At 38.3% G+C, this 16,475-nt stretch overlaps 1 long non-coding RNA gene across 6 annotated transcripts in view; it reads left to right on the forward strand.

Annotated features, from left to right (window-relative positions):
- Positions 1 to 16,475, forward strand: part of LOC135280868 (uncharacterized) — a 92,753-nt gene that overhangs the window by 20,206 nt on the left and 56,072 nt on the right. The window contains exon 3 of one of the 6 annotated variants that reach the window (XR_010347669.1): positions 16,149 to 16,254. The exons of the other annotated variants lie outside the window; for them this stretch is intronic. This is a non-coding gene — a long non-coding RNA (uncharacterized LOC135280868). Of the gene's footprint in view, positions 1 to 16,148; positions 16,255 to 16,475 lie in introns of those variants that run through there. 6 annotated transcript variants of the gene reach the window in all.

Below are 16,475 nucleotides of genomic sequence, written 5' to 3' on the forward strand. Positions count from 1 at the left end.
TTCAGACAAGAATGTATTGAATGATCTCTGAGGCTGTCAGACAATTACCTTTCACTGACTGGAGTCAGTAGGAGCTGGAGGCAGCAAGTGTGGTGAGAGCTGTGGGACTTGAGCAGTGAGAAAATAAGGTTTGTTTGTAGTTCTAACAGTGCTGCAGCTGCTAACAGGCCTGTGCTCAGTGCATGGGAGTCACTCAGTGCTTCCCAGGGGATGCAAGAGCTGCACAGAGGAGAGAAAGGAGTAGTTGGCACCTGGGTGATGGACAGCCCTCCCAGTCACCTTTGCAGGGAGGTGTTTGACTGATGGCTTCAGGATCTTTCCAGGTGGGAATTTTGGTGGGTTCTCAAGATTTCCTGCCAGTTCCTGCTGTGCCTGGTCTAATTTGTAAGCTTAAATGATTGCCCTGGTGAAGTGTCCTAGAGTGCTCCTGCTGCAGAAGAGGGCAAATTAAATATAGGGAAGATATTTATATATAGTCTATAGAAATTGTTCCTGTAGGTGTGAAAATGGTCAAATATAGTTAAGATAAAGGCGATGGATTATGCCCGTGCTGGAGTGGTTATGTGGGATCACGGGCCAGCTGGATTGTGACATTTGAGCAGAATTGTCTGGGTAGTCACTCACGATCCAGATGTAAATGATGCTGCAAGGAGCCTGGCCACAGAGCTCCCACTGCCTCCCAGACAGGTACTGGCTGTCCTGGCAGAGAGCTCTGCTTCCCCATATCAGTGTTACCTGACTCCAGGTCCTAAACAGTTAAAGATTACTTTATAGTGACCACTCCATTTATGGGTGTCAGTACAACAGTAAGCACCATTGAAAACCAGTGTCCCTTTATGTAATGGTAAAATTTTAACTTAAAATGGAAAAAATGTTCCATTTCCTGTTTCATTTCATTCACAACTTGTTCATAAGTTCACTTCTGACTGCAGTGTTTGTCCCCACTCCTCCCTCTCCCAGATATTTGCTGCTTGTCACATCTGTCAGCTCAGCTGCTCAAATGAGCCCTGACCTGCTCCAGCTAAAAGTGGATCTGAGGGAGCTTTAGCAATGCACCAGTTTTCCAAAGTAGTGATCAGTTAGTGTTTATTGGATTAATAATTAACATGCCCATGGTCTTGCAACTATGTATTTTTTATTGCTAATTCCATTTTGATAGTAATTGAAGATGATTTATATTTTGTCTTGGTAAACAAACTGTTTCTTAGTCTCATTTTGCCAGTGTCTGAAATTTCCTTTTGAATATTCCTTTGGAATATTTATTCCAAAAAAAGAAATAGCTTGAAACAATTATTAATATAGCTTAAAAAAAGAAATTAAAGCTTGCTTTAGTTCATAGCTTCTGTCACTTTTATAATGAAGCCTTAATTAATATCTCATAGCTTTTTGCTTTCTTTGACTTTGTTCCTAACTCCCAATAAATGAGGCTTTGAGTGATGATGCTGATGGAATAGACAATGAAAGACTTCTACTACTTTTTCTTTTTTTTTCTTTTTTTTTTCTTTTTTTTTTTAACCTGCTTGGGCATGGTGTCACTTTTAGCTGCATCAGACTATGGTAATTACATGGATTTTATTATTGGTGTCATTTTTCCCTAATTTTTTTTATTGCCTGCAAAACACAGTGATCCTCTTTTGTTTGCCTCAAATGGTATTCTGTTTCCTACTGAGCTGTAAAACCAGTTTCCAGCTTTCACTTAACAACTTCTGCTTATGTTATTCATGGCTTAAATGGTAGTAATTACTCAAGTGTAAAATAAGTATGCATCCCCTGTGATAGTTTAATGTGTTTTTTCCACTGTGCTGTACTGTCTGCTGATTTATAATGGATAATTATAACCTATTTATATAACCATATTTAACCACACATAGCCATGTTTATGTAACCTTTATAACCATGTTCTGCAGAGGATGAAATGGAACATACATTGGGGGTATGTACTTTATGATTATGTATCCAGAATAACAGCAAAGAATAGGCATAAATGTGGGTGACTGGGAGATTTTACAGCAAGCAAATATCTGTGGAGTGTTTGAAGCTGATTTCACTTAGTGAAACTCCCTAGAAAAGTGAATGATACCACAAGTGCAAGTGTTGCCAAATCTTGTAGGATGTTCACGTCTTACACGTGAAAGGAATTGTCTCCAGAGCTTTCCTTCCTGCTTCTGCTTGGGCTAAGGAAAGAAAGCAGTGACAGACTTTCTGTAAGGATCAAGATGCAGTGGGCACAGATGACATGAGCAGGGTGACCCAATTCAATGAGGGTATCCCTGGACTGAGAGCTGCTATTTGATACCAGACTACTTGTGATGTAGCAATTGCATCTGGTTTTCCCCTTTTCAAACCTCAGTGTCTGCAGCCCTGCCCTCCAAAGGGAGCCATTATGCTCCATAATCCTGAGCCATCAGCACAGTTCCCAACACCTCACCAAGACAGGTGAAGAAAGGTCATAGTTCATGTGTTCTACTGATGGGGAGATTGTTGGGGCTAAAATCCTTGTTTCCATGAATTCCATTCTTGGAGACCAGGTAATTTTAAACTGCTGTGGAATTCCTGTGACTGAACTAGGGGAGTGGAGCCAAGCTGTACCACCTGCAGCATCATCTCTAGATACTGGATATTGTGACAACAAAATACATGGAGATGTGGATCTTGTCCTATGCTTCAGCAGCAACAGGCATTTTTACAGCCACTGAATGCTCTGTCTTTTGTTGGGAATCTTGTTTCTGTGGTGACTGTCCAGAACAAAACCCAGGAGGTTCCATTGGTTTTTCCAAGCCAGGCAGGCTGAAGTTCAGTTTGTTTCCAAACCAAACACAAGAGATGTGCAAGGTAACACTGAGCAGCTGTAACTCCAGAAGGAAATCTGCCTGATTCTGTGTGCATGTGGCATAGCACTAGGGATGTTCTGTTAGGAAGAATAGGGCAAAAATGAGGTTTTTCCTGTGTGTACAGTAGGAGAGACTCTGGTCTTTGCCCAGGTCAGTTCTACTACCTACCAAGGCACAGAGTTTAGAAAGTGGTTTTCTTGTGCTCAGATGGAAAGATTTTAGTACAAACAAAAGGATTGAATTAAAATAAATACATGGTAATTTTTTTCTCCCTGCATAGTTAATACTAATGCTGCTACTCCTGGTGCTGATATGTTCAGAGTTGCAAATTATTAACTAGGGCAGATGAAGATTATTTGGTGCATCCTGGGGTTAGCATAAATTCCCAGAATATTGGGATACACTGATAATTTATGTGGTAGGAGAAGAAAATGCTGCTTTTGACTTTTCTTGTGTTCCCCTAATGCACATCTGTAGCATAATGATGAGATGTTCTGTGTGTGCCTGTTTGTGCTGGTTGCTTACAAAGAACAGCAGCTTGAGGGGCTTATCAATATTAATATACCTCTGCAAGTCTGTAGTTTCTTTCATAAAATGAATACTTACAGTAAGAAGCTTGGATACAAGCTTCAAGAGAAATATATTTAGATGCAGACAGAGAGAAAAGGACCATTAAAGGACCAGTGTATGTTTGTGTATATATTATTTTATATATGTGTTTATATAGTGTATATATATACACATGCATAAATATATACTCACATATAAATGTGGATGTACAAATTTGTTCTTTGCAGTCAAAGTGTTATATTAAAGCCCCAGAATATGTTTCTTAAACAGCTGATGGAATTCTCCTATATTTTCAGGAGAAATTTATAAATGATGCTCATGCATCACTATCAGCCAAAAATTTGGTACAGAGACTTCAACGGGAATAGTTGCAAAACACTTTGGTGGTATTGTAGAAGTGCCACTCAGCTGGGCTGAGTATCATGGGGTTTCTTTGTGCTTAATTGTTTAGAAGGGGTTTGTCCTGTTTTAGTCTTCATTTTAGTCTTCTCAGCTAGATGTTCTCAGTAAAAAGTAGTGTGGGGTTTCTCTTTAACTCTGTTACTTGCTGAACTTTGGGAAAAGACTTCACAAACTCTGTCTTGAGCTCTGAGATAGCCCAGCTTAATTGGGAAGTTTCTTGAAAACATTAGCCAAGAATCCTTCTTATTCTTCTGACACTCGTTTGAAAGGATGCAGAGGCAGCACAGCCACTTCTACAACTGATTGTCCTTGTGTTAGATGCAGTCATTGCAATCAACCAGTATACTTGAGTAACCAAGTGCATTATTTGGACAGGACTCTGCCAACTATTTGAAAGCAGTTTAGCATAAAAAGGTTACTGTACTGTTCAAAATTATAGGAAAAATTATTTTAACATGGCCAAAGGGGGAAAAATGTAAATGTTTGATCCTTGTCTTTTTAGACAGCTGTGAATGAAACTGACTTTTTCACATCATGTCTCTGAAGAGATATCATCAGATCAATTGTTTGATTTCAAAAGTAGAGAAAATATTTATAAGAGGGAAGAAAAGAAACAAAATCCTGCTTTATTACATTTTACAATAGTGGGAGAACAAAAACATTAATGTTTCAGCCATGAGCCAGTGACCAATTAAGAGGTACTGCAGTTGTGCTGAAATGATGTGGTGCTGCTCATGTTTCTGGTCTATCACTAGGTCACTGCTTTGATGCTTTCTTGCTCCCTAAAGACAGGAGTTAATATGGGATGAATTATGCCATAGTGTGTGTGCCCTTGTTATTCATCTCTCAAATTATGGCCTACTAATTTGGCTCTTAAAATAGAGGGGGAAGGTTTGGTATAAGTAGCGTCACAATTTTCCTAGGAAAAGGATTATATCCATGTCCCTGGTGTCTATATGAATACTTGCCTCTGTTTCCAGTCAGATTTCTAACCTTAAGGTCTAAATCAATAACTACATTCACTTGATGGATGGTTCCAGCAGGGCAGGTGTAAGCAGTTTACAGCCAGAGCAATGTGTAAAGCCAGGAACAGATTGAGGGTACTTCACTCATTGGAGTTGTGAAGCTGATCCCAGAGCCTCACAAAGAAACCAGAGAGAGAGACTCCTCCACAGGGCTACATTTCCAAGTAGCTTGATGAGTCTGCCCCAGTATTGAGCTTTCCCTGGAGAAGGGATTCCATTGCAACTGTGGGGAACTGCACTGGCTGGGGAGCCTCAGGTCCGTCTCTGACTCTGTGCCTATGGACTCATCCATTCCATTCCAAACAGGATACTCTGGTTAGGCACTTCCACAGGGAAGGAGGTTAGAATGAACTCTCAATGGAGAGGAGGTGCATTCTTCATTTATAATGAAGTTAAATCCAGATGAGAGAGAGAGAACGTCATTCAAAATAAAAATTAATAAAATCATTTGGTGTTAGAAGCCTGAATTTATACAAACATGACCTTTTAGCCTGCTTTAAGTACAGCTTACAAACAGAACACATGTTTGAGAGGCTGCAAACAGTAGGAGTTATCTGGTTTGGTTTAAATGTGCGTTTCCCCTGCTGTGATAATTAGCAAAAAATTGAAAGAGAATTAAGCATGAGGGGTTTGTTTCTTAAACATTAACTTTTGGATGAAGCATAAATAATGAAGAAAAATATGTCCATAATTAATATTATGTCATTCCTACCATTCACTGAGTATTAGATCAAACTGCAGGAGCACCAGAATATTAAGCAGCTTCTTCTGCTCTTTAAGGAGCTGATACCAGATTTCTGTTCACACTTCTTGGTTTTGAGGCCATATAATGCAGACCTATTTAGAAATGTACAAACAGTGAAGAATTCATCTTTATGCAGTATTGGGAGTTAATTAAGAATTATCTACTGTTCACAAACAGCCAATTTTAGAATTATCTGGTAGAAATGCAGATTAGGTACTTGGTTTTCAAAGTAATAGTGAGGAATAGGTCTTCTCTGTTGGCATTTTGAAATATTATGCAAGACTGTCCAGGCTTCATCTGGGATAGGATCAAATTTTATATTCAATGGTAGATAAGTATACACATTCTAGAATGGTGAAAATGGATCTGAACTTTAATTCAGAAATAATCATCTGAGTTAGCTCTATGAATTAGTTAATAAATGTACTTTGCATCAGAACGCTATAGACACAGACTAAAATTGTATAAATATAAAAAGACCTAAAATATTTTTCATGTAGTAGCAATTGCTGAATGCTTCTGTGTTACTCAGAAATTGATGGTATATAAATGCTCATCACTGGAGAGGAACTTCAATTTACATGGTTTAAATCAAATGAGGATCAAAGAGGTTTATTGTCTTATTAATGACACATATTCAACAATCAGTAAATTCAGAATCAAAATGTTTTCTATCAAATCTCTAAACACAGGTATGCTTTGAAAGTTTTATTAAAATGCGATATCAAAATTCTTTTGCACCTCATTAAACACCAGAGCAATTTTCAGTGTTTGAAATAAAATTATTTAGAGTAAGAGTAGCTGTTAGATCTAAATACAAAATTGTCTGCCTCGCCCACCCTCCCAGGGAGCAGCGACCCTGCAGTCAGAAGCCAGCCCGCAGTCCCATGGGTAAGATGTTCCTGCTGTCCTTGTGACCCTGTGCTCTGCTGCTCAGGATGGAATGGGCCCTTCTGTAACCTAACCTAACAAGGGGAGAGGGGCCACTGATCCTCAGTGCACGGGAAAAAGATGATACAGAGACATAACAGGCAGTGTAAGCAGCAATGCTAATTATCCTTCTACCATCTAGGTACAGAATTTGGGAATTGATAAATTAATTCTGTGGGCAGGGGGGGAAATGTGGCGCTGAAGTGTTTCAGGGACAATGCAGCTGAGAAGTTGTGTTTTATATTAAGGTAATACAGTAAACAAGTTTAAGCTCCTTGATAATTACATGGGACCCCATGCTGATCAAAATAGAATGGTCTGGTTGTTTATTACTGCAGTGGCTTGTCTTGCTTTCTGTAATGTTTAATATTTGGTGGGCTCGGGTCATTAAAAGAACATAATAATCCTGGATCCACATCTCCAGTTTAATTTCTAAAAAGCAAGACACTGTTTTGGAGGGCCTGGCAGCTTGAAATCTGTTGCAAATGAAGAAACTTTAAAATTAGTTTCTCCATTTGCAACTTGGTAGATCATGGTTTGCAGTTCTGATACCAAATCATACTAATGAATAGAATCTTTCTAACACGATGTCAAATTCTGTTTCATTTTTTATCTTGCATAGGGTGAGATGGTTGCTTTTTCCATAGCAAACAGAATGTAAGATCAAAGACAGCTCTATGACTCAAATGTTCCAAGTATTGATATTGTGCATTAATCCATCTATTTCCAGGTATTCCTTAAAATAATCTTTGCATCTGTAAGAGTTACCAAAGCAGAGGCAGAGTGAATTAAATGTCATCTCACTCAGGTGGCTTCATGGAATATTAAGGCCTTCACAGCCCTGGTAAAAGCACGCAACTTCCAGTAGAGTATTCTTCCTGATTTTAGTTGTATGATAGCACCTAGTGATGCTGGTCCTAGTGAAACTGATGTCTGAGGAAGCTCATATTAAAGCACAACACTTGGAGTGCAGCATGTATGGTGGAACCATGGAAGACAAAGGCTGGGAACACCTAGGGCCTGCAGTAATGCATTGAAAACCCCTCAGCAAGCCACTGGCAGCACTGGAGAATGTTTATCACTCCTGCTGGAGTGCCATATGGATTTTTTTTTTAATCATGGCTAGTGGTGATGTTGAGCTTCTTTTGGGGTGTGTAGGGGTGGAACTGTTTAAAAAGTTGCTACAGTCTCTCATTGATGGAGGAAGGTGGGGAGTTGGCGCTGTTTCAGCATGAGCAGCTCTACACCCACAGTGAGCCCATCACTCCCTGTCAGCTGGGGCTGCAGGGCCATCCTGCTACACAGCTGAGAGCCAGGACATCTGAAATCAGAATTAACTCTCTTGGATCTTCTAACTCCTTCTAGTCTTATTAATTGTCAGTGTAGTTACACTGACCTTGGTCTCAGAAGATTTCTGATTAAGGGCAGAAATATTAATTACAGATGACATAATTGTAATTTCTACTTGAAGTTCAGCAGCTTATTCTGATGAAGCTGTATTGTAAATGTAGGATTGGATTAATTTTTATCCTGTACTTCTGATATTGATAAATTAAAGATTAGGTATGAAAATTATGGAGAGCTGAATCTTCAGCTAGCTGTGAGGGGCTTTGAGTAAAAGGACTGATGTTATGATTGATGTTGGTTAGAAGCCTTTTAATGTAAATTAGATTTGGAGGTCTCCATAAAAAACACAGACTTCTGGCATCCTGTAAAGACTTAAACACCCACTTGGTATTTGAAAGCAAAGAAATTCCCTTCTATCAGTGGTCTCTCTTCTCTTATGGGATTCCACCCTAGGAGTAAATATTCTCCTCTTTGGATGTACTGGGTTTGTATTTTGTGAAATGTAGTTGTTCTGAGCAGGTAACTCCCAGCAGTTGTGGGACTCTTCAAGCACTTGCAGTGGCTGTCTAAAGCAGCACTACATTAGCATTTCACTACTGAAGCCAGCACTGATCTGGATTTGTTCACTGTGCTGCATAATTTAAGATTGATGTTTATATCCTTCACTGTCAATTTTAAATGTGACATATATTTTCTGGTGTTTTTTAATTTATTCTTTGAGGTTTTTTACTTTAGTAGGGTAAATAGGAGGCCACTCTCCCTACAGAATGAATGCCAAAGAGTCAAAATTTTTGAAGGAGGCTGACCCAGCAACAAGCTGGGTTGAGGCACTGAAGAGCTCACTGCAACAAGGGCCATTGTTCTCCTCATGAGTACAGTACCTTCCACTGTCTCTTTGGTCTCCACGCTACTTTTCTCTAAACCAGATTCCAGCTGCAATGGAATTTTATTCTCTCTTAGAGTTTTTGATGCTTTATTTACAGTTGCCATCTGGCTCATCAGTCTTGTTAGATTAAGATGAGGAGCTGCTGTTTTCACTGGATCCTGGATATCCTTAGGCTTTTCTTTCTCCCCTGTATTAACTTACTGCAAATTTGTTACTTGGTCCCTGTGTCCTAATCATATTATTTCTAGCCAAATAGACTGAAGAGAACCTCATGCTATGTTTGTTGCTTTCCCACCAGTTCAAAGAGAGCTGTTAATCATCTTAAGGCCAGCTTCATCCTCATAAATTCTGGCAAAAAAGAAGGATCATCCACCTTGCAGCAGTAATGGCTGCTAGCAGCCATTTTGAGTCACTGGTTCATTGATGACACAGTGAAATTCCCAGGAGTGTAGTGATGTGCTTATGAAGGGAGAACATTTAGGGGATGTTTTAAGGATGAATGCATTCATGTTTGTGGGGCATTACCATCCTATAGTGCTGAAAACCAACAATGTTAAACATCGATATTTACAGTTTCATTTTTAGTCCTTTTTTCTGACATGTTTGCAGAGAATTGGGGATATATTGGAATACATATGGTAATGAATCAGATAAGAAAATGTTGAGATTTTGTATTTTATATGTGGTCAACTTGTTCTTGAAGTTCTGCATTTGCTGCAGCTTTTGCATTTGATTTTTTTTTTTTTTAAGCAACAAATCAGTGTGAAGCTCAAGTGTGAAGTGTTTTACTTTTCCTCTTTCATCCTATATTTTTCTTCTATATTTTCTTATATTGTTCTTTTATTTCATCTATTGAGAAAGATTTGGGATTTTCCTCCACTGGGAAAGTAACCAGGAGAAGATTTTGCAGTTGCTTGTAGTCAGATCAAGTTCTTTCTGTCTGTAAACAGGAAAGTTCTTGTACTCTTGTGTTGTCTGTATAGTCTCAATGAGAATCATGTAACATTTAAGTGACCTTGGAAGATAAAATGCCAGACCTTGCTCATGCATCAGATCTGTAGCATAATTAAAGGATGAAAATGTATCATACTGTTTTATGAAGATATTTGAATGCTAAGTGAGGAAAGCTTCAATCTTTTTTTCTTTTTAATTACATTGTAGCACGAAGGTTAAATCAGATGAATTATAAGACTCCTATGCTTATGCTTAACACTTTAGTTACAGATATCCTGGTTTATATGACTACTGAACAATTACAAGTTTTTATATATTCATATATCATTTTATTTATGTGCACATACACAAATATATCAACAGCATAAGACGGTTAGAACATTCAGCCTCATGATTTGTGGAAAATCTGTTGCTTTTCTGTTGGCAGCTTTGTATTAAATGAGTGAATTGTTTATAAGTGACACTACCAAGTGCTGTAAAGAGATACACGTTGTTACAGGAACTTCTCTGGCAATTTTTCTTTCTGAACTCTGCCTTAGAAGGAGTCTGGCACCTCAGGAATTGCATGTGTGAAAATATTCCTGTGACCTCCCACCAGGAAATGGAAAACACCTCACTTTTCTTTTCTGTATTTTCTTTCAAAATAGAGAAAAAAAGTTACTGAAAATCTGTATTACTGGTGAGTGGGAACACTCTGCAGTCTCCTTGCACGACTTCTGAAAATTAAATATGTGCTTGGACATCTGCTTCAGATTGAAGGGCCTGAGAAGGGAAAGATAATTAGCTAATTCAGTGTAAGATTATTGCTAGTTTTACTTTGATGTAAGTCTTTAGGATGTTGTATATTACTTATTAAGAATTGAATTAGTTAGGGTTTGTATGCAATTTTTAACTTTGATGTAATTAATCATCACACACAATACAGAGATCATTAAGAACAAAGTAAGTGTGAATTCTCCATTATTAGGAGAAGCTGCTATAGTTGCTTTAGCACTCAACAAGAGGAGTAAGATTTTTGGAGATACTCTATGATTGATTTAGAAAATGAGGAGAATCTCATCTGCCTTCAGACACAGTGAGAGAAGTGCACTTCTTCCTGGTTTTCTTTATCACAGAGGAGTATGTAAGGACCTGTTGAAAAGTCTTCTGTCACTCTTACATTTGTAGCAACTCTTTTCTATCCTTGCTGCCCACGTTGTTCTTTATGCTGACCACAAAAAGTAATTTTGTTCAAGTGCAGACACTTCTGTGGTGGAACCATCATGCAGGAGAGGAAATGAAGAAAAACATCATTTCCAATTAAGGCTGCAGAGAGAATTTAGAAAGACTGAATGTAATTATGTAGATTGGAATCTGTCCAGTGTTCCAGGTCTAACAGCTCTATAATAAAATAAAAACCTTCTGTTTACAAATATTTTGTTCTCATGAGTGCATCCTACACTCAGCTACAATCAATTTCAGTACTACCCAAAAGAAATAAATGCAGCCTGATGCTGTGAGTGGGAGTAGCACTGTAGGGCCATTCTTTTATTGATTTCTTCAGTGATTTTTACATTCTGAACCATGAGATCTAATTTGTCAAATTTCATTTTTCTGTGTTTTCATAATTACCCCTACAGTAGATGAAACCTTACTCTGCTGATCTAAAACAGGTGGTTCATTACAGGGAAGACAGGTCTGGCAGGGTATTTTTTTCCTCCCTGTCTCTCCTAAGGGATATTAGGGAGGCAAGAATACCAACAGTTTGGTATTTGCCTTCTGTTGCAATTAATTAGACTTTATTAAAATCAATGATGAGCTTCCCAAAAACTAATCCTGAAGGTCAATGCAATTGTTTTACCTATAGAAATATTTCTGGTTAGTGTATAGGGATCTTTATTTGGAATAGTAAGTGCAGTGCAGGATTTGGGGGCAGAAATCAGAAATTAATTGGAGTCATCAGTATTTTCCAATGATCTCAGTCTGTTCTTGAAGGAGATTCTCTGTGGTGTGTTCTTGTGCACACAGCAGTGGGGCTGAGGGAGGAGTGGTTGCTGCAGTGAGTGTTGATAGCATTGAATAAACAGGCGGATTGTCCAGCTGGCACATGTGATGGATGAAATTCAAGCACTCCTAGTGCCTGAATTAACCCAGTCTGCAGTGCTGTGTCCTGACAGACTTTCCTTCAAGGAAACTTGCATTCAGACTTGAAGATGATGATCCAAACAAGAGCAGAGTCTTTATTATTCTGCACTGTGAACAGTGTATTCGAGTAGGCAAGACATCAAAAGTTCATTGACCTTCAGTAGCACAGAAACACCTAATTCTTTTAAATTGATAGAAAAATTGGTTTACAGCACTGCAAAAATGAAATGCATGTCTAACCTGAGCAGCTAAAACCAAAATTTCAGCCTTAGAATATCAGTGATGAATCTCCTTTAGAGGAAAAGTGTTAATGGGCTGTGTCATACAGAGGGTGTGGTTGGGTGGCATTTATGGCCTTAAACACTGTGACTTGGAGCCTTTCACTCTGGTACTGCTGGTATAGTCTTAAGTGGTGTTTTTAGCATACCTTATATAAATCATGTGTATTTAAAAATAATTAAACTGAAAAAAAAAGCCAAGTCTTCCTAAACATTATTCCCTTACCCATCTTGGAAAGGGAAGTGCCAGAAAACTTGTTTGTAATGATACAAATCCATACATTTCAGCCATAGCTTTATCTAAATTACGAGAAAATTGCAGCTTACTGAACAACTGCTGGAAAGAGAAGCTAGAGTCTGTTGAATATTTAAGTAACTGAGAAGAACCCTTTCCTGAAAATTATTCCATAGCTATAAAATGCAAGTTTTACTTTTCCATAGTAAGAAGTAGTCATGCAAGAGATTGCTCTGATTTTATTACTGCAGGAACTTCAAAAAAGGTAGCAGAGTAGAATAAAAAGTGTCAGTAACACAGCTCTGTAGCTGTGGTCTGTGAAAAAGAAAGTCCCAAGTATGGAATGTGCTGTTGTAATGAGGCACTGAGATGCAGAGTTTAATACCCAGTTAACTCCTGAACCACTTGTGATGCTTGTTTGCTTTTGTAGTGCTGATACATCAGTCCTTTAGGAAAGAAGCAGTGGAAATAAAGAGAGAGTGTGGTTTACAGCACATCCACACTTAGGAGATTGGCTCTATTATAGAGATACGCTGAGGTGCAGCCTTCACCCTGCCCTCAGTGGTCTCAAAACAGACTTCCTGATGGGATTCCATCATCCATGGATGAGTAGGAACTTTAAAACATTGACTTACCCTGCTTCTTGTCTAGATATAGACAGCTGGATCTGAAACTTGGGAGCTATGAGGTGTTTTCCATGGTCAACAAGCATACAAAGATGGGAGCAGAGCCTGTTACTGTGGTGTCTTTTTGATTATCCCTGAAATTGCTTTGTTGATTCAAACAAAAAGATGTTGCAGTTTAAAGCATGTGAATATTCTTAATATTTTTTCTCAGTCTTTTGAATATCTTTAATACATGTACTAAAACATGAGTGTCTGTAATGTAGTCTATATTTAGGATCCAAAAAGGTCTTTTCTTCATTTGTGTGAAGTCTGGCTCTTCATGAACTGTCCACATTGCTGGTATAAGAAAGAGAAAACCAGAAAACCCAATGGCACACAGTGTGGTGCCAAGTCTCCAGCTGGCTGTTTTCCCATGCTCCATTTATGTGTTTAGATCTGCAAGCCAGGAAATACAGCAGGGGAAAAGCAGCAGGCACGGATAGGCTCCTTATCTAGTTCTGCCCAAGGAAATGTCTTCACATGAAGCTGTCTGACAAAAACAAAAAAACCCACACACTGTGAATAGGTGTACACGTGCTTATAATAATTTCATAAGTAGTTAACCTCCCAAAGCTTCTGGGGATCATGGAATAACTATAAAATTAAGGTGATGTTACATCATCACTGATTTGTATGTCCCTAATGACAAAAATCTGTATTTGCTGATGGTGATTAGCTGATTATATCTGATAAATACTATATGAGCTTTAGATTAGTTGAAAATAATGTAAAACCATGTAGATTAGGAGACCAATGTGTCTAATTTTTCTCATGATTAGCTATAGCCATGGTGGTTTTGTCTGTTTTTAATATACTGTTAGATATCATCTTGAACATGTATTCAAAAGGTTATTTTCCTGAAGGCATTGATAGGTAGAGATATGTGGTGAAGTTACTGCTTGGATCCACCCTTTCACTTCATCCAGTAGGATATATTTAGCCTAAGATTTCTGTAGATCTGCAGAATTCAAATCCCACAGTTTCAGTAGGATGTCACTCCCCCATGTGTTCTTTACTATTCTCTCTCTTGCTCATGTGTCCTTCTTCCAGTCCCCAGAAATCAATTCTGAAGATGGTACTCCTTGGTAGGGCCTTCCAGGAATGTTTTAGGATTACAAGTTCTGCTTGAAAGAATGGCAGAAAGAGAAGTACTTAGGAAAGGGAAGAGACCACCCGGGATCTGCCACATGCCCAACAGGAAGGTGGCCCCAGAAGGCTTTAGGCCTGTGTTCGGTGTTTGCAGGATCTGCACAGAGCATGTGCCAGCAAATTAATGGTTTTTCTGCCCACCAAAGCTGATCAGGTCACCATGTGCTTCATGTTCTCCACAGGCTGCTGCAGGGACAGACATTATGGGCCAACCTTTGCCTTTTTTCAGATGGCTCTGGTGGTTTGAACCTTTGCACTGCCTCAGAATTAAGTTGTTGAGGAAGTTGTCTTTTTTCAGGAAGAGATGGATCCAACCTCCATTAGACTCAGTGGGAGCTTTCAACATTAATGGCTTTAGAAAGTATAATCTCAAGTCCATAGTGGATTTAATAACCCTACTGCAGTTTAAATTCTGCCTTGTGCCCTTTAATCCTTTTACCATTCCTCATCTTGGAATTAACTTGCTCCTCCGAAGTGAGGCTGTCAGTTGAAAGTCACTGTACATTTTGTTTAAGCTGCTTGCAAAATTTTTAATTAGAATAGTTTAAAAACTGAATCCCTCCAAAGATTTTTCCTTGCCTTGCTTTTTTCATCTGTTATTTAGGATTATGCAATTTTCCAGGGAAATACCCTTTTGGAAGACAGAATGAGGTTAGCAGTACAAGCTTCACAGTGGGTTTAGAGAACATTTTTTTAAAAAATAAATTTCAAAAAAAGTCTCATGATAATACTACTTTTATACGTCTTGCAGTACTAATCATGGGGTTGAAAGGAGGTAATTATTTTGTCTTGCAAGTTCCTGTGATGATACTGTGATACTCAAAGTATTATAAAATTACAGTTTTTAACAGAAAAATGCACATGTATAGGGCTATAGCCAGTCAATATATAAGCTATAAAGTGAATTGGATGCATTTTTTAAATTGTATTTACAAATTTACAGAGTAGTGTGTAATATTGGTTCTTCAAAGAAGTGAACACATGTTCTAACTTATTTCCTCATGCCCAAAATAATAATGGTTGGTTTTAAAGAAATAAAAAACCTGAATGACTACCTTCCTTTTTCTTTTCCTCAGGGCAGACTACCTCCAGGCTTTTCCTGTCAAGGCAGTTTTAAACGGACATTTTTGATATAACTATATTTCCCTTCTTTTCCAATTGCCTGGAAAGCTCCAGAACCAGAACGTTTTAGAAAATCTAAAGGGGTTAGGTCCATAGATAGATACTATGCTTTCAATGAGTTTTGGACTAAATTTTGAATTATTTAAAGGACCCTGAGGATGGGAATTTGTGATAAAATTCAAGCATCAAGGGCAGACAAACTGATAAATTTAAACTGAAAAGACAAATTTTGGAAAGGGAAGAGTTTACCATCTGAAGAATTTCACATTTATAAAATGCAGATACTGCTGTGCAGTAAATACTGCAGGCATGGATACATGAGGTATATGTTAGAAGTTTGTAGAACATATAATGCTTCTTCAGGATCATGTAAAAAACTGCTTTTTTAAACTGAAGAATTAAATTAATAGTTTTCTATTCACAGAATAGAAATTTCTGTCTCAGAAATGTTCATTTTATTTTTCTTACATGAGGAAAATGTAACAATTATAGATTTTCATTTGCCAGGTCACATAGGTACCATTTAACCAACTCGGTAATTGCCAAAACAAGAAACTCATTAAAACAGAAATGAAGAAAACTGAAGGGCTGTTAGACAGACTAAGAGTGGCTTTTTTTGAAGACCTGTTAACTTCACAAGTTAGATTCACTGTCTTGTTGATTTGAGATAATTACTGGAGTGGGAGGAGAGGGAAGGAGGGAGGGTTGGCTGGGGTCAAGGCGTTTCATAATAAGCTTGGCAACTCTTGCAGGAAAATTCTCTCTTACCTGCTGGTATCACAGTGTTAATGTTTGACATCCTGTGGTTATTAAAGATCTATAATAGCATCTTAGTCCTGCTCCACAGCTCTTTTATAGTTGAATTTTCACCATTCTTTTCAATAGGGGGCCCTGATGTTTTCTTGGAAGGCTCAAGGCTAGGTGTAACTCAGACAAGGAACAAGAAAATTCCTGCAATGATAAAATAAAGAAAAAGATAATTCCAAAAGCAGATTGGGTTGTACTGTAGTTTAGTCTCTCATTTGATTTGAAATTTATGTTCTTCCCCAGCCTTTTTTCTACCTTCCTTGATAACTTCAGCACACCTTGGTAGCTGTAGCTCCAGGCATGTCTCTGTTATATTGTTTTGTGAGAGCTGACTGGGCCATTTTGAGTGAGGAGCACTGGGAGTGCTGCACACATGTTACACTCCAGCAAGGACTGCTGGCAGCT

Source organism: Passer domesticus, chromosome 14 (assembly GCF_036417665.1).
Source record: "Passer domesticus isolate bPasDom1 chromosome 14, bPasDom1.hap1, whole genome shotgun sequence".
Lineage (NCBI taxonomy): Eukaryota > Metazoa > Chordata > Aves > Passeriformes > Passeridae > Passer > Passer domesticus.